Consider the following 22,724-nt stretch of genomic DNA (forward strand, 5'->3'; position numbering starts at 1 on the left):
CTTCAACAGCATTCCGAGGGAGACTGGGGACATTGAGTCCGAATGGACCATGTTCAGCGTCTCCATTGCCGAAGCTGCTGCATTGAGCTGCGGTCGCAAGGTGGTTGGTGCCTGCCGTGGTGGTAATCCCCGAACCAAATGGTGGACACCAGAGGTGAAGGGAGACACCAGGCTGAAGAAGGAGTCCTATCGGGCTTGGTTAGCCTGTGGGACTCCGGAGGCAGCCGACAGGTATCGACAGGCCAAGCGGAATGCGGCTCGGGTAGTGGCTGAAGCAAAAACTCGGGTGTGGGAGGAGTTCGGAGAGGCCATGGAAAAAGACTTTCGGACTGCCTCGAAGAGATTCTGGCAAACCGTCAGGCGTCTCAGGAGGGGAAAGCGGTGCTCTACCTGCACTGTGTATAGTGCTGGCGGAGCACTGCTGACGTCGACTGAGAAAATTGTCAGGCAGTGGAAGGAATACTTTGAGGACCTCCTTAATCCCACTGACACGTCTTCCGAGGAGGAAGCAGAGTCTGGGGATGAGGGGAATGACCCGCCAATTTCCGGGGGCGAGGTCACTGAGGCAGTTAAACAACTCCTTGGTGGCAGAGCCCCTGGTGTTGATGAGGTCCGCCCCGAGTTCCTGAAGGCTCTGGACGTTGTAGGGCTGCCCTGGTTGACACGCCTCTGCAATGTTGCGTGGAGATCAGGGGCAGTACCTGTGGACTGGCAGACCGGGGTGGTGGTCCCCATCTTTAAGAAGGGGGACCGGAGGGTGTGTTCCAACTACAGGGGGATCACACTCCTCAGCCTCCCTGGGAAAGTCTATGCCAGGGTGCTGGAAAGGAGAGTTCGTCCGCTAGTCGAACCTCGGATACAGGAGGAACAATGCGGTTTTCGTCCTGGTCGCGGAACACTGGACCAGCTCTTTATCCTCTCCAGGATACTTGAGGGTACATGGGAGTTTGCCCAACCAGTCTACATGTGTTTTGTGGACTTGGAGAAGGCATTCGACCGTGTCCCTCAGGGTGTCCTGTGGGAGGTGTTGCGGGAGTATGGGGTGTCTGGCCCATTGCTACGGGCCATTCGATCCCTATACAACCGTTGTAAGAGCTTGGTTCGCATTGCCGGCAATAAGTCGGACTCGTTCCCGGTGGGTGATGGGCTCCGCCAGGGCTGCCCTTTGTCTCCGGTTCTGTTCATAATTTTTATGGACAGGATTTCTAGGCGCAGCCAAGTGGCGGAGTGGGCTTTCACTTTGGTGGCCTCAGAATCTCATCTCTGATTTTTGCGGATGATGTGGTTCTGTTGGCTTCATCGGGTGAGGGCCTCCAGCTCGCACTGGAACGGTTCGCAGCCGAGTGTGAAGCAGCGGGAATGAGGATCAGCACCTCCAAATCTGAGGCCATGGTTCTCAGCCGGAAAAGGGTGGAGTGCCCACTCCGGGTCAGGGATGAGTTCCTGCCCCAAGTGGAGGAGTTCAAGTATCTCGGGGTCTTGTTCGCGAGTGATGGGAGAAGGGAGCCGGAGATCGAGAGACGGATTGGGGCTGCAGCTGCAGTAATGCGGACGCTGCACCGGTCCGTTGTGGTGAAGAGGGAGCTGAGTGTAAAAGCGAAGCTCTCAATTTACCGGTCGATCTATGTCCCTACCCTCACCTATGGCCACGAGCTGTGGGTAGTGACCGAAAGAACGAGATCGCGGATACAAGCAGCAGAAATGAGGTTCCTCCGAAGGGTGGCTGGCCTCTCCCTTAGAGATAGGGTGAGAAGTTCGGCCATCCGGGAGGGGCTCAGAGTAGAGCAGCTGCTGCTCCACATCGAAAGGAGCCAGCTGAGGTGGTTCGGGCATCTGACAAGGATGCCCCCTGGGCGCCTCCTGGGTGAGGTGTTCCAGGCATGTCCCACCGGGAGGAGGTCCCGGGGCAGACCCAGGACACGCTGGAGAGATTATATCTCTCGGCTTGCCTGGGAACGCCTTGGTATTCCCCCGGATAAGCTGGAGGAGGTGGCTGGGGAGAGGGAGGTCTGGGCCTCTCTGCTTAGGCTGCTACCCCTGCGACCCAGCCTCGGATAAAGCGGATGAAGCTTGATGGATGGATGGATGGAATTTGAATGAAAACAACAAAATTTGAATGAAAACAACAGGATTAGAAGGTAAACAACGGATTTTGAACGAAAACAACAAAATTAGAATGACAAGAAGGGAATTTGAATGAAAACAATAGAATTAGAATGAAAACAATAGAATTAGAATGAAAAGAACTGAATTAGAATGAAATGAACTGAATTAGAATGAAAAGAAAAAAATTTGAATGAAAATACAGTATTAGAAAAAAGAGAAAAGAACTTGAATGAGGAAAACAGAATTAGAATGACAAGAATGGAATTTGAATGAAAACACCGGAAGTTGAAAGAAAACAACAAAATTTGAATGAAAACAACAGAAGTTGAAAGAGAACAACAGAATTTGAATGAAAAGAACTGGATTAGAAGGAAAACAACAGATTTTGAGCAAAAACCACAGAATTAGAATGACAAGAATGGCATTTGAATGAAAACAACAAAATTTGAATTAGAAGAACAAAATTTAAATGAAAAGAACTGGATTAGAAGGAAAACAACGGATTTTGAACAAAAACCAACAGAATTAGAATGACAAGAACGGAATTTGAATGAAAACACAGGAATCTGAATGAAAACAATAGAATCAGAATGAAATCAAAAGAATTAGAATGAAAAGAACTGAATTAGAAGGAAAAAGAACTTAATTAGAAGGAAAAGAACAGAAGAAGAATGAAAAGAACAAAATTTGAATGAAAAAACAGTATTAGAATGAAGAGAACAGAATTTGAATGAGAACAACAGAATTAGAATGACAAGAATGGAATTTGAATGAAAACACCGGAAGTTGAAAGAAAACAACAAAATTTGAATGAAAACAACAGAATTAGAAGGAAAACAACAGAATTTGAAAGAAAACAAGAGAATTAGAATGAAAAACACACAATTTGAATGAAAACAACAGAATTAGAATGACAAGAACGGAATTTGAATGAAAATAACTGGATTAGAAGGAAAACCACGGATTTTGAACGAAAACAACAGCATTAGAATGACAAGAACGGAATTTGAATGAAAACACAGGAATTAGAATGAAAACAACAGAATTAGAATGTAAAGAACTGAATTGGAATGAAAAGAACTGAATTAGAAGGAAAACAACAGAATTTGAAAGAAAACAACAGAATTCGAATGACAAGAATGGAATTTGAATGAAAACAACAGAATTCGAATGACAAGAATGGAATTTGAATGAAAACAACAGAATTAGAGTGGAGACATGGCGGGGGAGGATGCTGGACAGACCCGGTGCACCTAAACGCGTATTGAGGGTGTGCTGGGAACGTCTAGCAGAGGCCCCAGTCCGCGAGATCTTCAACGCACACCTCCGGCAGAGCTTCAACAGCATTCCGAGGGAGACTGGGGACATTGAGTCCGAATGGACCATGTTCAGTGTCTCCATTGCCGAAGCTGCTGCATTGAGCTGCGGCCGCAAGGTGGTTGGTGCCTGCCGTGGTGGTAATCCCCGAACCAAATGGTGGACACCAGAGGTGAAGGGAGCCACTAGGCTGAAGAAGGAGTCCTATCGGGCTTGGTTAGCCTGTGGGACTCCGGAGGCAGCCGACAGGTATCGACAGGCCAAGCAGAATGCGGCTCGGGCAGTGGCTGAAGCAAAAACTCGGGTGTGGGAGGAGTTCGGAGAGGCCATGGAAAAAGATTTTCGGACACGGTCGAATGCCTTCTCCAAGTCCACAAAACACATGTAGACTGGTTGGGCAAACTCCCATGCACCCTCAAGTATCCTGGAGAGGATAAAGAGCTGGTCCAGTGTTCCGCGACCAGGACGAAAACCGCATTGTTCCTCCTGTATCCAAGGTTCGACTAGCGGACGAACTCTCCTTTCCAGCACCCTGGCATAGACTTTCCCAGGGAGGCTGAGGAGTGTGATCCCCCTGTAGTTGGAACACACCCTCCGGTCTCCCTTCTTAAAGATGGGGACCACCACCCCAGTCTGCCAGTCCAGGGGTACTGCCCCTGATCTCCACGCAACATTGTAGAGGCGTGTCAACCAGGACAGCCCTACAACGTCCAGAGCCTTCAGGAACTCGGGGCGGACCTCATCAACACCAGGGGATCTGCCACCAAGGAGTTGTTTAACTGCCTCAGTGACCTTGCCCCCGGAAATTGGCGGGTCATTCCCCTCATCCCCAGACTCTTCCTCCTCCTCGGAAGATATGTCAGTGGGATTAAGGAGGTCCTCAAAGTATTCCTTCCACTGCCTGACAATTTTCTCAGTCGACGTCAGCAGTGCTCCGCCAGCACTATACACAGTGCAGGTAGAGCACCGCTTTCCCCTCTTGAGACACCTGACGGTTTGCCAGAATCTCTTGCAACGGACAACTGTTTCAAGAGCTTGGTTCGCATTGCCGGCAATAAGTCGGACTTGTTCCTGGTGGGTGATGGGCTCCGCCAGGGCTGCCCTTTGTCACCGGTTCTGTTCATAATTTTTATGGACAGGATTTCGAGGCGCAGCCAAGTGGCAGAGTGGGCTTTCACTTTGGCGGCCTCAGAATCTCATCTCTGCTTTTTGCAGATGATGTGGTTCTGTTGGCTTCATCGGGTCTCCAGCTCGCACTGGAACGGTTCGCAGCCGAGTGTGAAGCAGCGGGAATGAGGATCAGCACCTCCAAATCTGAGGCCATGGTTCTCAGCCGGAAAAGGGTGGAGTGCCCACTCCGGGTCAGGGATGAGTTCCTGCCCCAAGTGGAGGAGTTCAAGTATCTCGGGGTCTTGTTCACGAGTGATGGGAGAAGGGAGCCGGAGATCGAGAGACGGATTGGGGCTGCAGCTGCAGTAATGCAGACGCTGCACCGGTCCGTCGTGGTGAAGAGGGAGCTGAGTGTAAAAGCGAAGCTCTCAATTTACCGGTCGATCTATGTCCCTACCCTCACCTATGGCCACGAGCTGTGGTTAGTGACCGAAAGAAGGAGATCGCGGATACAAGCAGCAGAAATGAGGTTCCTCCGAAAGGTGGCTGGCCTCTCCCTTAGAGATAGGGTGAGAAGTTCGGCCATCCGGGAGGGGCTCAGAGTAGAGCCGCTGCAGCTCCACATCGAAAGGAGCCAGCTGAGGTGGTTCGGGCATCTGACAAAGATGCCTCCTGGGTGAGGTGTTCCGGGCATGTCCCACCGGGAGGAGGCCCCGGGGCAGACCCAGGACACGCTGGAGAGATTATATCTCTCGGCTGGCCTGGGAACACCTTGGATAAGCTGGAGGAGGTGGCTGGGGAGAGGGAGGTCTGGGCCTCTCTGCTTAGGCTGCTGCCCCCGCGACCCGGCCTCGGATAAAGCGGATGGATGGATAGAATGAAAACAACAGAATCAGAATGAAAAGAACTGAATTAGAATGACATGAACTGAATTAGAATGAAAAGAACAGAATTAGAATGAAAAGAACAACATTTGAATGAAAAAACAGAATTAGAATGACAAAAATGGAATTTGAATGAAAACACCGGAAGTTGAAAGAAAACAACAAAATTTGAATGAAAACAACAGAATTAGAAGGAAAACAACAGAATTTGAAAGAAAAAAAACAGAATTAGAATGAAAAGAATGGAATTAGAATGAAAAGAACAGAATTAGAATGAAAAGAACAGAATTAGAATGAAAAGATCTGAATTAGAATGAAAAGAACATAATTTGAACAAGAACAACAGAATTAGAATGACAAGAACGGAATTTGAATGAAAACAAAAAATTTGATTGAAAATGCAGTATTAGAAAAAAAGAGAACAGAACTTGAATGAGAACAACAGAATTAAAATGACAAGAATATAATTTGAATGAAAACACCGGAAGTTGAACGAAAACAACAAAATTTGGCGTCTACACTATGGTGTGAAGACGTGTTTCCCGGGGCTCCGCAACGCAGTGACAAAAATATTGTTTTAAAATGCATCCGCACTTTCTATATCAGCCCTGTGGGCTCTAAATAACCCTTTTTGCCGCTGGGCACCCGCTTGTTTATTTATTTTCACTTTTTCACTCTCTGAGGTCGGGAAAGCTACTTTTGACAACTTCTGGGAAAGGCCGCAGGAGTTTCTTTCCTGGTTGGCTGTGGTAACCTTAGCGGCTCCGTCCGGACAATCAAGTTCTCTCACTAAAAGTCCCACCATTTAACCTTTATTCTTTTTCTGCACAATGGCAGATAAGAGGGAGCAACGTCGAAAACGGGGTCAGGCCGGTGCGGGTGGTTCACAGAGCCCGGAGCTGGGTCGCGAATCTCAACGTGACGCGGCTATCACGGAGAGCAGCAGCAGCTACGAGCAGGGTGCGGGCGCACCGCTCGGCGAAGTCACATTTACCAGAGCATTGGAGGTTCTGAAACGGGACATCTGCGACAAGCTTGAATGCAAGATTGATACGGTTACCCATACACTGAGTTAATGCTCAAGGGACCACCATTAAAGATTTGGAGCTTTCAGCTACAACCTGCAGTGACGACCTGACTTCTCTTCAATGTGCTGTAAGTATCCTAACGGAGGAGGTCAGACAACTGCAAGCTAAATGTGAGGATCTAGAAGGAAGATCAAGGCGCAATAATATTCGTCTTATTGGCATCCCCGAGGGTTTGGAGACTTCTAACCCTAGGGAGTTTATTTCCCATCTCCTGCAAGATCTTCTGAAGCTGAATGAAGCACCTCTATTAGATCGGGTTCACAGGTCCCTTGGACCAAAGCCCAGAGAGGGAGCGCCTCCTCGCCCACTCCTCATTAGAGTCCACTACTTCCATGTCAAGGAACAGCTGCTACGTCTTGCAGGGGCAAACTCTCCTCTACTTTACCAGGGCAGAAGGATCTCCATCTTTCCAGACTTCACACCTGCAGTGGCTAAAAAACGTTCAGTTTACTGGGGTCAAGCGCCTTCTGCACTCTTGTCCTGAGATCAAGTTCGGCCTGTTCTATCCTGCGGAACTGAGGGTGACACTTCCAGATGGAGTTGTACGTAAGTTTACTGATCCTGCGTCTGCCACGGACTTTGCCAATAAGATCCTGGGGGGCCCTGCCTCTCAGGGCACATAAATGTCTTAGCCCATTGGGCTGATATGTCCATCTTGGTTAATTTCTGTGAAATATTCTATTCTATTTTTTTTTCTCTTTCTTCACTGTTTTTTATTTTTTATTGTATCTTATTGTATTTTTTTTTTAAGTAACATACTTATGTTTATTTGAGGTGAGCTTGATTTATAGGATGTGTCTTGTTCTAATAAATTTTCATACAATCCTTGATTTGTCTCTGCCTTGTATTGCAAGGAGCTTGAACTCAACTGGGACTTCGAATGGTTGGGAGAAAGTGCTCAGGTATGGAACTCCAAAGTGTTCAAAATTAAATAAATAAATAGGTCAAGATGAAATAAATAACTATGTGAATAAATAAGACACAGATATGTAATGTGAGAATGATATTGTGAAATCATGGAACACATTTTGAAAACAATGCTCATTATTGTGAAATATATTACATTCTGCTATATAAATTTACTTATTATTGTGAAATATTATTTCATGGTCATTATTTTTCACAATAACAGAGATTATTCCTGAGGCATTTTATTTATTTCCAGCCGTTTTTAGTCCAAAATGACCTTTTTTCAAAGTCAGTCTTTATTTCAAAATCCCGTTTTTCCCGATGGTCTATTTATTTCATAATGCGACTTTTCAGCAGAATGACTTTGTCTGTCAATCAAGAGAGACAGTTGTGTGATTGGTTGCTCCTTTACTCAGACATAAGTAATAGCACATGAATTGTCGATTTAGGTTTAATGGTGCAATGCGTCTCCTATGCAGCTGGCGGCAGTATGCAGCTCAAAATAAACTTAAGGCACCGACAAATGCCAAACACTGGGCGCGAATAACGTTACAGGTGTATCAATTCTTGTGAAGGGCATGGCTGCAGGAAACAAGTCCGTTTCTGAGTTACTCAAAGAACTTGCTAACCGCTTAGATTGAACGTCTTCACCTCAGTCTGAGTATTGCAGCAGTGTACTGGAGATGAAGTGGTCCCTGGTCCAAGTTCTCATCACAACCGCACAGGGTTAACGTTAGCAAATGCTAACGCTATCACAGCTAGCTCCACTCCACGAAACGCTGTTCAGGGTAAGTAACGATATGTTATTATTGCTTGGTTAGTCTGTCTGTCTGCCAAATATGAGCTTTTTAAACAGTTTAGTCACAGATTTTTTTTAATACTGTTTTTTATCATAGCAAAGAATTCTATAAATTAGGTAAGAGAAAATAATTGTCTTCTGGGTTAATGTCTGTATTACTATTTACATTGTTGTAGGTAATAGTTATTCATGACTGTTTTAAAGTGGCTTATCTTCTGTGCTAATATGGAAGACAAGTAATCTATGTGAAAGAAAAGAAAGCAATTTTAGTTCAACGTAGTGATTTTGTAAGTGGGTATAATTTGAAAATGCTTTTACTAGTACAGTGGATGTTCTTTAAATATTTAACATTTAAAGTGTGTGTCACTTTACAGACTCCAACTTCAGTTTTGGTTTGGTCTCACCGTTGTAGGTCATAACACAAACAAGTCGTCAAGTCAAGCAGCTGAGGAAAGGGCTTAAGGAAACCATGGTATGGCCGCTTCTGACAGAAAGATCAGACATCATTCCTCCTTTCTTACCAAGGGAATCAGAGACTGCTCCCTGTTGTGAGGTAAGGTCAGGTCACATCTTTTAACATCTGAATAGTAAAGCTATTTGGTTAATTTATGAAGGATGAACATTAATTGTTGACACAAAACACCAATATACTGTTTTGTATGCGTGGGTTAGTTGAACAGCTGGGTTACATTTAATAAAAATACACCTAATGTTGCTGATGCTCTTAAGACTACAAGATAAGTAAAGCTATAAAATGACTGTGGCCTGCCACAGAAGATGAAGATGAGGAAGAAGAGGAATGCTCTCGAGGATAAATGCAGAGTGGCAGGTTACCTTCGGTCCTTCATTGAAAATGGTAAGTCTGCTGCGATAGGTATTTTGCCATTGGTTTTCTCTGATTATACTTTGGTAAATTACATACAGTCCAGTGATCTTGGGTCATTAACAAAGTACACTATAGTAGAGCTGGGCGATATGAGATTTTTTCATATCACGATATATATATATTTTTTTTATAAAAGGACAAGAGCGGTGAGGTCTATCACAATAGTTTAATTTTTCTATTGAGAAAAAGTTATTTCGCAATACATATCGTTATCGTTCTATCGCCCAGTTCTACACTATAGTATAATTTTGTTTTGTTATTTGCTCCATGCAATACATAAGTGGTGGCATTATCAGTTGCACTAGAATTGTATGTAGACTACTTTTAGCTTTGTTAACATAAAAATATCTATAAAAGCTACAACAGCAATTTGAGTGGGGCAAAAATGTCTGGTGCCCTGTATGTAAGTGGTCATCTTTTATGGTATTTCTCTATAAAAGATTCAAAATAATGAATATAGGATGTCATTATAGTTTAAAACAATCTTCTGTTGCAGCATCTTGTGCACAACAAAAAGCCCTCATCAAGTTTTGGACAGGATGGGAAGTCTTGCCGAGAAATGACTGTGGAAGTGGTCAACAGCAATCTTCCAAAGTCTTCCACCGGTTTTGAAGTACTACGCCTTCCTGCACACTACTGTACCTATGAGTCATTTCTAATGGACATTCAGGTGTGTCTCAACTCTACTGACTCAGGTTTTGGTCTGGTTTACGATTGATTCCATAACCACATGGTAAAATTAGACCATTTCTTATTTCTTGCATCACATTACTGTACTCAGTGTTCAAAGAAACGGACAATCTAGTGAGTTCTAGTTCTTTTTAATACACTTGACAGTGAAAAATACACACTACAGGTGTGCATTTATGGCTTTTTTAATATAAACTGATGAAGAGTTCAGATATCAAAATCAGTTGTTCACTGTACATTATAAATTACACAATGTTTTGTTTATACTCGCTACTGATACAAAAAAAATTTCTAGAAAAAATTATTTGAATTAAGATGTTACACTACTCTACTGTGTTCATTGTATTAAATCTGCTCAGAGTTGACATGTACTGTATATCCAACCAAGAAATGAATATCATTAAAGTGACAGCTGTATAAAACAAATCCTGTTTTATAGCCACTCACTGTTTTGTTGAAAATGAAATTGGTTATGCTGTTTTGAGTCAGTATTAGCTACAAAGCTGTAGAAATTTAAAAAAAAAAATCCTCCTGACATAGAAACGGATTAAATGTAATAATGTCTTTCTACAAGTGATTTTGAAGTATTGGTAGCACAGCAGGGTCTTGTTCATTCAGTGCATCTGGGAGCTGAATCTCAGGAATGGTGATCTCATTTGATGGGCAGCGATTATGTTGTCCTGTCCAGTCCACACCATAATCCTCATCAACCTGAAAGAGCATGCACATGTTTTAAATCTAAACTGAAGAGGTGTTTCCTGCAGCTGTTCCTAGATGGACTTATTGAGTCTGCCAGGGCCTATGTGAGTTGCTTAGGCATTGGCTACCAACTAATTATTCATTCACCCATTCTAGGTCAGGATTGGTTCTCTTCAGGTATAACAAATTTAACTTTGTTTAAAGTATTGCCATCTATACCTGACAGGTGGGATAAAAAAGAATGGCTTGGGAGACACACAGCAAATCTCAAAGTTTTCCAATTAATGCTGAAAGAACCAAGGATGTAAATGTATTCTTGTTTTAGCTTTACCGAAGACACCAGAGAAAGTATATCTATAATGCTGCTGAAATAGACAAAACCATTTCAATAAACTCGCTATTTAACATCAACCTTGTTATGCATTATCAGAGAACAATCAACTGCAAACAGCAATGAAACATTCAACTATGTACTATTTAAGGCACTAATGACCCTGCTGTCTAACAAGATGTGATAAGTAAGTAGACTGTGGAAAGCTGGTGGGTCTACTCTCTGTGTAAAAGGTTCCTACAGGCTCCACTGACCCCAGTCTCCGAGTTAACAAACTAACAGCTAACACTGCTAAACGTGTCTCAACGCCGAGATGGCGCCGATAGCTTTAGCCGTAGCTGCCCCACTTAGTTTAGACAGTAACAAAAAAAAGTAAGCGATAATAATTCATTGTCAAACGTCATAATTAAGGTCAACACCTAAACAATGCTGTGTACAGAATCACACAGGTGCTCAATTACAGCATAAACTTACCTTAGACCATCCTCCGTCATTTTCCTCCTAATTGTGCTCGGAGACACAGAAAATGTATCGGCAATTACCCCGACGGTTATCCCGGACAGCACTAAAGTCCTGAGTGCTGCACCGGGATTTCTAGACGTGGACGGCCAACATTTGAAGACTGTTCTTCCTCGGCGTATTCCAAACGAACACGGTGCTGAATTGCTCTTAAACCTTCGACAATGCTGTCATCGATGCTAAGATTTTGAAGAGCAATTATCATCCAGACATTTCAGAAACATCATCTAAACGACTCAAAACAGTATCTACAGGTAAATGATCCCTCTCTGATTTGCTTAAATGAGCAGAACTGGCTGAAGTTCACACCAGTCCGCCATCCTCCGTGACTTTTGACCTAGCACGCTGTTGCTAGCTGTAGCAGCCGTCCGCGGAGCCGGTATCCAGGAAAACTAGTCGATGGTAAACGATAAGCCAATAGGTGCAAAGGTCCAGCCCACTTACATTGATTGACAGACAAAGTCATTCTGCTGAAAAGTCGCATTATGAAATAAATAGACCATCGGGAAAAACGGGATTTTGAAATAAAGACTGACTTTGAAAAAAGGTCATTTTGGACTAAAAACGGCTGGAAATAAATAAAATGCCTCAGGAATAATCTCTGTTATTGTGAAAAATAATGACCATGAAATAATATTTCACAATAATAAGTAAATTTATATAGCAGAATGCAATATATTTCACAATAATGAGCATTGTTTTCAAAATGTGTTCCATGATTTCACAATATCATTCTCACATTACATATCTGTGTCTTATTTATTCACATAGTTATTTATTTCATCTTGACCTATTTATTTATTTAATTTTGAACACTTTGGAGTTCCATACTCAGGGTGTGTTTGGTGGGGGGTGCGCGCATCTTGTTAGGGAAGATGCTTCAGCATTTAGGGGGAAGTTTGGGTGTTCTTTGTTTTTTATGTTGTACTGTTCTGTTCACTGACTTTGTTTTTTCTGTGTTTTTCATTGGTCAGCTTTGGTTTTTTTCAACCTATGTTCTAACATGGTATCGCAATTAAATACTAATAATCAACAAGCAGGTCACTCGTTTAAGTTCTGTAGCTGGAATTGTAAAGGTCTGAATCAACCTATTACAGCTTTGTCCTGGTTAATGCTGAGAACCTTAAGAAAGTTTTCTCCACAGTGAGACCCACCACATGTCTTTTAGATCCAATCCCCTCTTCACTCTTTAAAACACTTTATGGATTTTTTGAGGCTGAGCTTTTAAACATGATGAATTGCTCTCTTCAGTTGGGTGTCTTCCCTGCTGCCTTTAAAACGGCGGTGGTGAGGCCCCTTCTGAAGAAGAGCAATTTGGATTGTAATGATTTTAATAACTACAGACCTGTATCCAACTTACCATTTTTAAGTAAAATCTTAGAAAAACTTGTTTTTACTCAGATTAATGACTTTTTGAATGATAGACAGATCCTGGAGATATTCCAGTCTGGATTTAGGGTGAACCACAGCACAGAGACGGCTCTCCTAAAGGTTTTAAATGATCTTAGATGTAACTGGGACGCCCAAAAGCTCTCAGTCCTGGTGCTACTGGATCTAAGCGCAGCCTTTGATACAGTAGACCACGCTATTCTTTTAAACAGACTGAAACACATGGTGGGCCTCTCTGGTGCTGTACACAACTGGTTCACTTCCTATCTCTCTGACAGAACTTTTATGGTGAGTATGGATACATGCTCCTCTAAGATCCATAAAATGACATGTGGTGTGCCTCAAGGGCCGGTTTTAGGCCCTGTACTTTTTAATTTGTATATGCTCCCTCTCGGCGGTGTCATCAGGAGGCATGGAGTGAACGTCCACAGTTACGCTGATGACACTCAGCTGTACATCTCCGTGTCTCCTGATGACACCAGACCAATGGATGCCCTTTTTAACTGTATTTTAGATATACGATCTTGGATGGCAGAAAACTTTTTACAGCTTAACCGGGACAAAACTGAAGTTTTAATCGTCGGTCCCGAGGCTCAGAGAGATAAACTCTTGTCTAAATTACAGGCATTTTCACTATATCCTTCGCTACAAGTGACAAACCTGGGTGTTATTTTTGACTCTGAGCTTGGTTTTATCCCACATATTAAACATGTAACCAAAATTGGATTTTATCATCTAAAAAATATAGCCAGAGTCCGCCCTATTCTCTCTCGGGCCAACACGGAGATGCTGATGCATGCTTTTATTACCAGTCGCATTGATTACTGTAATGCCCTGCTCTCTAGTCTTCCTAAGAAGAATATTTCAACTTTACAACATTTACAAAACTCGGCAGCTCATGTGCTGACGAAGACCAGAGGGCGGGCCCACATTACACCGGTTTTAGAATCGCTGCATTGGCTCCCCGTGTGTTTCAGGATCGATTTTAAAGTTCTTTTACTGGTTTTTAAATGTCTTAATGGTCTTGGGCCTTCTTATCTCTCAGATCTGCTTTTACCATATGAACCCTCGCGGACCCTGAGGTCCTCTGGTACTGGCCTTTTGATTGTCCCTAAAGTCAGGACACATACTCACGGAGAGGCAGCTTTTCAGTGGTATGGTCCTCGTCTGTGGAACAGCCTGCCGGAGGAGCTCAGGGCCGCAGAGAACGTACATGTTTTTAAGAACAGGCTCAAGACCCACCTTTTTAATTTAGCTTTCACCTAACGTTTATTTATTTTATGCTTATTTATTTTGATTTTATTCTTATTCATTTTTTTTAATCTTCTTACTCTATTTATATTTATATTTATATTGTATCCCTTTCTTATTTATTTTATCATTTTACCCTGTATATAGCCTATTGTGTCTTATCTCCAGTGTTTCCTCGGAGGGGGCTCTCTGCACCGGGGATGTGATCGACCGTGGCTGCTGGGTCTCTGGGGGTCCTCTCAGCCTGGCTGGGGGGCTCCTTTGCCTCCCTCCTGCTGTGTGCCCAGCCTGGAGGCTGCGGTCTGTGACCGGCTCCCGGTGCAGACGGCTCCCTGTTATAGTCTTTCCTCACTTGGCTCATGTGAACCCAGCCCAATTTTTACTCTTTAAGTGTGCGCGTGTGTGGGGGGGGGGGATATGTGTGTATTCACATCAATTATGTTAATGAGAGTGTGGGGAGTGAATTGGAGGGTGGGGTGGGCTGCTTTTAACTATGTAAAGCACTTTGTGCTACATTTTTTTTGTATGAAAAGTGCTTTATAAATAAAGATTGATTGATTAAAAGGAGCAAGGTCCTCCATTATTTGCAATTTTTGGGCGCCCAGGTTGTGTTTTTACAAGAAACACACCTAAAAATTTCAGATCATTTTAGACTTCATAAGGGGTGGGTGGGCCAACTCTATCACTCTACATTTAAATCCAAAGTTCGTGGTGCTGCTATTTTAATACACAAATCAGTGCCATTTGTTTCTTCTAATGTTATAGCGGACCAGAATGGTAGATTCATTATTGTGAGTGGTAGTATTTTGAACACTAAATTCATTTTTGTCAGTGTCTATGCTCCCAATTGGGACGATCCAAATTTTTTTTAGCACTTTTTTCATTAAAATTCCTGACTTGTCTTCCCACTATTTGGTTTTTGGTGGCGATTTTAATTGTTGGCTCGGGCTGCTGGATAGATCCTCAAATAAGCCTGGTAGGCAATCCAACTCTTCCAAAATTATTAATACGTTCCTTAAAGAATTCTCTGTTATTGATGCCGGGCGTTTTCTCAACCCCACACGTAGAGAGTACACCTTTTTCTCCCCTGTTCATCATACATACACTCGTATTGATTACTTTCTACTGGACAGTCGACTTACTTCACAGATTCGCTCTTGCTCTCATAGTGTTATTGTCATTTCAGATCATGCTCCGTTGACTCTAGATTTGGCAGTGGGCTAAAGTTCTCCGCCAGCTCCATGGCGTTTGAATACACGCTTGCTGTCAGATGATAAGTTCATCACATTTGTGAATTCCAAGATAGACTTATTTATAGAGACAAACATTACACCCGGAATATCACCCTCCATTTTGTGGGAAACGTTTAAGGCTTTTATCAGGGGACATATTATATCTTATGCTGGTTTTGAGGCGAATCAAAGGAAAGCAAAGTTGTCCGAGCTCATAATACGCATATCGCAATTAGATGAGTGTATGCTGTCTGCCCGACACCAGAGGTCTATAATGACAGGCTGTCTTTGCAGAATGAGTTTGATCACCTGTCCTCTGCTCGGGCTGAAGAGATGTTGTTGAAGTGTCAGTACTCCCAGTATGAGTATGGGGATAAGGCCAGTAAACTGCTCTCCCATCAGCTTCGTAGTGCAGCAGCTGCACATTCCATTCCTCGGATTCAGACATCAAGCGGTGTTTCTACGGATCCTAAAATAATTAATGACCAATTTCGAGACTTTTATTCATCTCTCTATGCGTCTGAGTGTGCAATTAGCACTGAGGCTTTGGACTCCTTTTTCAATCATCTTAAGCTCCCATCAATTGATCAGACACACAGCCTTCAGCTGGAGGGACCAGTAACTGTAGACGAGATCCTGCAAGCTATCAGCAAATTGCAGTGTTCTAAGTGTCCCGGTTTCCTGTTGAGTTCTATCGTAAATTTATGCCTAAACTGGCTCCGCTCATGATAAATATGTATAAGCATTCACTGGAAGTTGGATCCCTCCCACCCTCTCTACTGCAGGCATCTATATCCTTGATCTTAAAAAAGGATAAGGATCCATTACAATGTGGCTCATACCGTCCCATTTCTTTGTTAAATGTGGACTATAAAATACTTGCTAAACTTTTAGCGATGCATGTGGAAGCAGTCTTGCCATCTGTAATTAACCCGGATCAAACTGGCTTTATTAAAGGGAGATATGCCTTCTCTAACCTTAGACGTTTGTTTAATGTTCTTTACAATCCCTCAGACTCCAACAACCCTGAGTTTGGGATCAGTTTAGATGCTGAGAAGGCTTTTGACAGGGTCGAGTGGGGATACCTTTTTTATGTTCTGGATAAATTCGGCTTTGGTAAAATAATCATCTCCTGGTTGAAATTTCTTTATATTTCCCCGCTTGCCGCTGTCAAAACAAATGGCACATGTTCTGACTTTTTTCCTCTGTTTAGGGGCACTAGGCAGGGCTGTCCCATGTCGCCGTTGCTCTTTGCAATTGCAATTGAGCCCCTGGCCATATCGCTGAGATCAAACCCAGGTATCACCGGGGTTACTAGAAATGGTATAGAACAAAGGGTCTCCTTTTTTTTTTTTTTTTTTTTGTGTCCCGTTTGGATCTTTAGCCATCAGAATTGTTGTCTTAAGGCCAAGAAAGATGCCAAGCGGATTTATTTTACCAAGTGGATCATCATGGCCTTGCCATATTGGTCCATTTGATTGACCTTTATTATAATTATGAATCCATTTTATCTTCAGTTGCCACAAATGGGACAGACATGACTGGGGGATAGGACAGGGAGAAAGAATGAAAGAAAGAGAGGGAGAGAAAGAAAACCAGAGGGGAGAAGAGACGGTGAGAAGGGGGGGGGGGGGGGGGGAGGAAAAAAAACACACAAACAAAACACCTGGATCACCTGTATGGAGAAAAAAAACAGAAGAGAAAGCAAACAGCAAAAAGCAACATAATAAAAAAAACAGCACCATCACAATAAACTAGCTAGCAGTAGATATCAGTAGATACTGAATAATAAACGATATTGTGCAGCACACAAGATAGACAGCGCACAATGTGCTTTGAGGCAGCAGCCAAGAAAGCTGTAATCTGCATCTGTGAATACCCGTGTGTACACCTGTGTGCATACCTGTGTGGATCAGCATGCTTGTATTCCAAAGGTTTCTCCATGTAACGATCTGCTAGGGAGTGTGGGGAGCCACAGCCCCGTCCTCCAGGGTATGAAGCAGGTATGGAGGAGATCAAACTCCAGACATCCAGAGGCCCCCAGAACACAAGAGACCAAGGAAGACCAACAGAGGGGCAGCCGCGCCACTGTCCCAGTAAGAGCTGAGGAGAGTCCCAGATGAGGGCTCACTCAGCAGCCGCGGAGCAGAAGCCAGGGGGAGTTGCAGTGACGCGCCCGTGAGCTCCGCCGGCAGCCAGCTGTGCCTGAGTGACCGAGCCCCAGGCCGAGAGGCCGGGGGCACCCCGCCTCCGAAGTGGCCCGAGCGAGCCCCAGGCTCCAGGCCCCGACAAGCGGCCACCAAGGAGTGAGCCAGTGTGTACCCGGACGCCCACCCCCAGACACAAAGAACCACCAACACACCGACACCTGAGGGAGTCCGCCACTGGCAGGGGAAGTGGTGGTGGGTGGAGATAGGCCTCCAAACCTTGGAGGGCCTGAGATGTCCCCAGAGAGGTGGCGTCTGATACCCAACCTGACATATAGACACAGACATACAGGCACACACAGACACAAACATCCATTCCCACCCTCATGCTCTCATATGCACTTACTCCACACTCAACCAACGTGGAGACGGACATAAAGAGACGCTGTACACACGATCACACTCCCCAAGCGTACTCTACGAACCGGGTCTAGGTACCCTTGCCCCTGGAGGGGGGAACTGCACCCAGACCCAGGTGGTGTTACCCTTTTCCCTGCGGTGGGGAGAGGCAGACCGCCCCGACTCCGCAGCAGCAGGGAGGCCCCACACTCCAGACCGCAGTCGGACGGCCAACTCCTCCTCCTAGCCCCCCCGCTCCAGCAGGCCGCAGAGAACGGGGGTGAGAGAAGACTCCAAACCTCCCTCCACCCGCTCATTGTAGTGTTGATGCATGTGTGTTCTAAGGTGCAATTAAAACCCAGGAGGGCATGGAGCTACCTGCCAGAGAGCAGCAGGTAAGCGCATAGCCCCTCCTGATAGCCCTCAATGTCTACGTGTATTTAAGATTGAGAGGAGGGCAACGACGCCAGGGGTGAGGTGTACACCCTGATGGTAATTTGGACTCCGTGTATCGTGCCCACCCCCAAGATCCTATATGTATGTGTAATGAGAGTGTGAGTAATGTGAATGTCTAAGTTGTGGGATAAAATTGAGGCAGAGGCAGCCAGAAGGGGACAGAGGGGGGGATAGCCTCCTCTGCACCCTGGTGACATACCCCTACTCCACGGCCCTGCATGTGTGGGTGGTTGTGGTGGAGCGGGAAGAGGGAGGCAGCTGGAGATGGGGAGGGAAGGAAGGGAGGGGCAGGTGACCCCTCCCTGGGGCCAGCTCCCCCGCTGACCCCAGTAGGCACTCCCATACTCCGCGACCCGCCAGGGAAAGGGGGCCCAGGCCCATCCAGACCCCGGTCTGGATGGGCCTCCTTATACGCAGATGATTTGCTTCTTTATATCTCAGAACCAGCATCCTCATTTCCTTTGGTGCTCTCAATACTTGAACAGTTTAGCCTTATTTCTGGCTATAAGTCGAATATCGCTAAGAGTGAACTGTTCCCCCTGAATGCTGCTGCACAGAAATATCAGTGCACAGCACTGCCTTTTCGAGTTGTATCGGACAACTTCACATATTTAGGGGTTAAAATTACAAGTCAATTCCATGCTCTTTGCAAGCTTAATTTCGACCCACTTGTGGAGAAAGTTAGGCAAGATTTGGACAGATGGTCTCTACTCCATCTGTCTGTAGCAGGGCGCATAAATACAATTAAAATGAATATCCTCCCAAGATTTTCTTTTCTTTTTCAGTGTGTCCCTGTATTTATCCCAATTTCCTTTTTTGTTAAATTAGACAAGATTCTCTCTGGGTTCATTTGGAACAAAAACAACCCTAGAATACGCAAGACATATCTTCAAAGACCGAAAAAGATGGGGGGGATGGCTTTACCAAACCTTATGTTCTATTATTGGGCATGTAATATTCGTATTCTCAGGTACTGGCTACAGGGGGAAGGCCTGAATAATGCCCCGGCCTGGCTGAGTTTGGAGACTTCTTCTTGTGCCTCATCCTCTTTACCAGCCCTGATTTATGCCCAAAAGCAGCCTCCGAGTGCAGGTTCTTATAATAACTCTATTGTCAAAGTTACCTTGAAAATATGGTATCAATTTCGTCGTTATTTTAAGTTGACCTTTTTTTCCCTTCAGTCACCCATTTTGAAAAATCCCTCTTTTCAGCCTTCGTTAGTTGATGGTGCTTTTTATTTGTGGGCCTCCTTGGGTATCAGGTCTTTTTCTGATCTGTATATTCAGAATACATTTGCCTCCTTTGAACAGCTCTCATTGAAATTTGGCCTTCCAAAAAGTCACTTTTGTCACTACTTACAAATCCGGAGTTTTGTTAAGGAGAAATCCTCTCAGTTTCCATCTAGACCTCCTTGTCATGACTTTGATAACCTTCTATCGCCTCCCCCTTCATTACAGGGCCTGATCTCTTGTCTGTATGGGAGAATATGTTCCTTTGGCAACTCCTCAACCTCGGCTATTAAAATGGCATGGGAGCAGGATTTGGGGTGTGTGATTCAGGATGACTCTTGGGATAAAATTCTTTACCGGGTCCATGGCTCCTCATTATGTGCCAAACACGGGCTGATTCAATGTAAGATTTTGCACCGTGTACATTGGACTAAAGCCAGACTAGCTCAAATATACCACAACCTTAGCCCTGATTGCGACCGTTGTCATCAAACACCTGCCTCTCTAATACATATGTTTTGGTCATGTCCATCCCTCAAACAATACTGGATTAATATTTTTCTGACTTTATCAAAGATCATCTAGCTAACCCTCCAACCTGTGCCCTTAACTGCTTTGTTTGGGGTTCTTCCTGATACAGTTGTCTTGCCGACGCCCCAAGCGGATCTGGTAGCATTTCTCACCTTATTAGCAAGACGCAGAATATTGTTATGTTGGAAGTCCCCTTCTCCCCCATGCTGGATCAGAGACGCTTTGCATTTTAGCAAACTCGAAAAGATTAAATTCACCCTGCGTGGGTCTATGGCCAAATTTTTTAAGACCTGGCAACCCTTTTTTGACCATGTTCAGACTTTATTCTATTTTATTTTATCTTATGTTTAAGTAAGATGTTTAAGTTTAAGTATATGGACTCTATTGTGCCTGCGCCTTATGATGGCATTTACTTACCTACTTTATACATATTTCTTTTCTCTTACAGATTTGACTTATCTCTACAACTAAGCTGACCACTCATTATGTTTGTGGGTTTTTTTTGTTTTTTTTCTTGGTTTGTGTGTTTTGTTTTTTCCGTGTCTGTATGGGGGTGTGGGCTCTGAAACTCTCCACATCTCTCTTGTACACTCAGGAACTGTTATCTTGTACTCCAAGGTTTACTATTCGTATTATTAGATTGGACCCTTTCTTTTTTCTTTTTGTACACCCACTGGTACTCCTATAATTATGAGGTGGGAGTGTATGTTTCATATTGTTTTATGTTCTTCAAAAAGAAAACGGCATATTGTTCAATTTGTCTTTTGTAAAAATGGATGCAGAAACTTTAATAAAAATATCTGAGGAAAAAAAAAAAAAAAAAAAAAAGAAAACAACAAAATTTGAATGAAGACAACGGAAGTTGAAAGAGAACAACAGAATTTGAAAGAAAACAACAGAATTAGAATGTAAAGAACGGAATTTGAGTGAAAATAACGGAAATAGAATGAAAACAACATAATTTGAATGAAAACAACAGAATTAGAATGAAAAGAACAAAATTTTAATAAAAAAAACAGTACTAGAATGAAGAGAATAGAATTTGAATGAGAACAACAGAATTAGAATGACAAGAATGGAATTTGAATGAAAACACCGGAAGTTGAAAGAAAACAACAAAATTTGAATGAAAACAACGGAAGTTGAAACAGAACAACAAAATTTGAAAGAAAACAACAGAATTCGAATGACAAGAATAGAATTTGAATGAAAACAACAGAATTAGAGTGGAGACATGGCGGGGGAGGACGCTGGACAGACCCGGTGCACCTAAATGCGTAGTGAGGGTGTGCTGGGAACGTCTAGCAGAGGCCCCAGTCCGCGAGATCTTCAACGCACACCTCCGGCAGAGCTTCAACAGCATTCTGAGGGAGACTGGGGACATTGAGTCCAAATGGACCATGTTCAGCGTCTCCATTGCCGAAGCTGCTGCATTGAGCTGCGGCTGCAAGGTGGTTGGTGCCTGCCGTGGTGGTAATCCCCGAACCAAATGGTGGACACCAGAGGTGAAGGGAGCCACTAGGCTGAAGAAGGAGTCCTATCGGGCTTGGTTAGCCTGTGGGACTCCGGAGGCAGCCGACAGGTATCGACAGGCCAAGCAGAATGCGGCTCGGGAGGAGTTCAGACAGGCAATGGAAAAAGACTTTCGGACACGGTCGAATGCCTTCTCCAAGTCCACAAAACACATGTAGACTGGTTGGGCAAACTCCCATGCACCCTCAAGTATCCTTGAGAGGATAAAGAGCTGGTCCAGTGTTCCGCGACCAGGACGAAAACTGCATTGTTCCTCCTGTATCCGAGGTTCGACTAGCGGACGAACTCTCCTTTCCAGCACCCTGGCATCAGAGATGGGCAGTAACGCGTTACTTGTAACTTGTACGCGTTACTGAGTGAGTGTGTTTACACTCACTCTTTCAAATAGATGCAAGTAAAACACAGCAGAAAATAAATAAAGTCAAAGACTACCGGTCCTGTTGCTCTATTTTCACCTGTAAAGCAGGAGTGGGGTAGGCGGAGGTCTACCCTGGTGCAGGTGAGCCGCAGCGGTCAGTGGAAGAATCCGCGAGTTTCTCTGTGAGTTTCCCATTACGTCATTGCGCACTCGGTGCTTGTTGGAAGTTTAGGGGTTTTTTTCGCTGTAAAAATAAGTTTTTCTTCCCACGCACAACGGTAATGTTTTTGTCACTTTTTATGGAATCAAACTTAAAGTAAGGTCAGTACTACCACGCTTTAAACGCTGCACCGTCATACTCTCTCCTGCACTCGATATATTATCCATTGTTGATCTGCACACAGCTGTTGTCACAAACGTCACACTCACTTACGTCACTGTCATGAGACATTCTCGCAAAAAAAATCACGGTTTTAGTAACACAGTAACGCAGCGTTCCTACGGGAAAGTAACGGTAATCTAATTACCGTTTTTGCAATAGTAATCCCTTACTTTACTCGTTACTTGAAAAAAGTAATCGGATTACAGCCATCTCTGGCCGTGAATACTCAGAACAAGACCTCTGAGTGCAAATTGGATTACATCTTGGAGTAGCTCACTGCGGTCGTGAGTTCTCACAATCGCCTCTTTGAGCATAAGAATGACAACATCACGGAGCGTAAGTTTGATAACATCATGGAGAAGCTCACAGCTCTCCAACGGGAGATTGAGAGACCAGTGTCGGACTGTTAAAGAACAGCTTTGAAATGAATATGAGTTGTTCGCACTAAAGGAAAAACCATCACTTCATGCGGATACCCC

General features: G+C 44.1%; 1 long non-coding RNA gene across 2 annotated transcripts; it reads left to right on the forward strand.

Annotated features, from left to right (window-relative positions):
- The first annotated feature begins 7,954 nt into the window (after positions 1 to 7,954).
- LOC309690769 lies at positions 7,955 to 10,215 on the forward strand. Of its 2 annotated transcripts, none has more exons than XR_014271810.1 (4): positions 7,955 to 8,202; positions 8,588 to 8,766; positions 8,988 to 9,069; positions 9,596 to 10,215. It is a non-coding gene; the product is annotated as an uncharacterized lncRNA (long non-coding RNA). The 2 variants fall into 2 exon arrangements; XR_014271811.1 differs by having other exon boundaries at positions 7,957 to 8,202; positions 8,626 to 8,766.
- Positions 10,216 to 22,724: the final 12,509 nt, after the last annotated feature.

Source organism: Aulonocara stuartgranti (genome assembly GCF_965226115.1).
Source record: "Aulonocara stuartgranti genome assembly, chromosome: 16".
Lineage (NCBI taxonomy): Eukaryota > Metazoa > Chordata > Actinopteri > Cichliformes > Cichlidae > Aulonocara > Aulonocara stuartgranti.